General features: G+C 42.0%; 1 non-coding gene across 1 annotated transcript; it reads right to left on the reverse strand.

Moving 5' to 3' along the window:
* Positions 1-273: 273 nt before the first annotated feature.
* Positions 274-379, reverse strand: LOC112767590 (small nucleolar RNA R71). Its single transcript, XR_003185031.1, has one exon. It is a non-coding gene; the product is annotated as a small nucleolar RNA R71 (small nucleolar RNA).
* Positions 380-2,154: the final 1,775 nt, after the last annotated feature.

Raw genomic sequence — 2,154 nt, forward strand, 5'->3', positions numbered from 1 at the left:
CTCAACTAGTTTCTCTGATGCAACAGAATTGCAAGTTTTATGCACTTCTATCCGAAGATCCCTTTCAGTTCTTAACTGAATTCTTGCAGATCTGTGATACTTTTAAGACCAATGGGGTTGATCCCGAGGTCTACAGGCTTATGCTTTTCCCATTTACTGTAAGAGACAGAGCTAGAATATGGTTGGACTCTCAACCTAAGGATAGCCTGAACTCTTGGGATAAGCTGGTCACAGCTTTCTTAGCCAAGTTCTTTCCTCCTCAAAAGCTTAGTTAGCTTAGAGTGGATGTTCAAACCTTCAGACAAAAGGAAGGTGAATCCTTCTATGAAGCTTGGGAGAGATACAAGGAACTGACCAAAAAGTGTCCTTCTGACATGCTTTCAGAATGGACCATCCTGGATATATTCTATGATGGTCTGTCTGAATTATCTAAAATGTCATTGGACCATTCTGCAGGTGGATCCATTCACCTAAAGAAAACGCCTGCAGAAGCCCAAGAACTCATTGACATGGTTACAAATATCCAGTTCATGTACACTTCTGAAAGGAATCCTGTGAATAATGGGACGCCTCAGAGGAAATGAGTTCTTGAAATTGATACTCTGAATGCCATATTGGCTCAGAATAAAATATTGACTCAGCAAGTCAATATGATCTCTCAGAGTCTGAATGGATTGAAGGAATCATCCAACAGTACTAAAGAGGCATCTTCTGAAGAAGAAGCTTATGATCATGAGAACCCTGCAATAGCAGAGGTGAATTACATGGGTGAACCATATGGAAACACCTATAATCCCTCATGGAGAAATCATCCAAATTTCTCATGGAAGGATCAACAAAAGCCTCAACAAGGCTTTAATAATGGTGGAAGAAACAGGTTTAGCAATAGCAAACATTTTCCATCATCCACTCAGCAACAGACAGAGAATTCTGAGCAGAATCCATCTAGCTTAGCAAATATAGTCTCTGATCTATCTAAGGCCACTGTGAGTTTCATGAATGAAACAAGGTCTTCCATTAGGAATTTGGAGGCACAAGTGGGCCAGCTGAGTAAAAGAGTCACTGAAATCCCTCCAAGTACTCTCCCAAGAAATACAGAAGAAAATCCAAAAAGAGAGTGCAAGGCCATAGCCTTACATGATGTGGCCGAACCCAAAGAGGAGGAGGAGAACATGAATCCTAGTGAGGAAGACCTCCTGGGACGTTCAGTGACCAATAAGGAGTATCCCTTTAAGGAACCAAAGGAATCTGAGGCTCATCTAGAGACCATAGAGATTCCATTGAACCTCCTTCTGTCCTTCATAAGCTCTGATGAGTATTCATCCTCTGAAGAGGATGAAGACATTACTGAAGAGCAAGTTGCTAAATACCTTGGTGCAATCATGAAGCTAAATGCCAAATTATTTGGTAATGAGACTTGGGAAGATGAACCTCCCTTGCTCACCAATGAACTGAATGCATTGGACAGGCAGAAATTACCTTAAAAGAAATAGGATCCTGGTAAATTCTTAATTCCCTGCAAAATAGGCACCATGACCTTTGAGAAGGCTCTGTGTGACCTGGGATCAGGAATAAACTTAATGCCACTCTTTGTGATGAAGAAACTAGGGATCTTTGAGGTGCAAGCTGCTAGAATCTCATTAGAGATGGCAGACAACTCAAGAAAACAGGCTTATGGACAAGTAGAGGACGTGTTAGTAAAGGTTGAAGGCCTTTACATCCCTGCTGATTTCATAATCCTAGACACTGGGAAGGATGAGGATGAATCCATCATCCTTGGAAGACCCTTCCTAGCCACAGCAAGAGCTGTGATTGATGTGGACAGAGGATAGTTGGTCCTCCAACTGAATAAGGACAACCTTGTGTTTGAAACTCAAGGATCTCTTTCCGTAACCATGGAGAGGAAGCATGAAAAGCTTCTCTCACTGCAGAGTCAACCAAAGCCCCCACAGTCAAACTCTAAGTTTGGTGTTGGGAGGCCACAACCAAACTCTAAGTTTGGTGTTGAACCCCAACATTCAAACTCTAAGTTTGGTGTTTGGAGGTTCGAACAATGCTCTGATTATCTGTGAGGCTCCATGAGAGCTCACTGTCAAGCTATTGACATTAAAGAAGCGCTTGTTGGGAGGCAATCCAATGTTATTTAATCATATC

This window comes from Arachis hypogaea, chromosome 17, assembly GCF_003086295.3.
Source record: "Arachis hypogaea cultivar Tifrunner chromosome 17, arahy.Tifrunner.gnm2.J5K5, whole genome shotgun sequence".
NCBI lineage: Eukaryota > Viridiplantae > Streptophyta > Magnoliopsida > Fabales > Fabaceae > Arachis > Arachis hypogaea.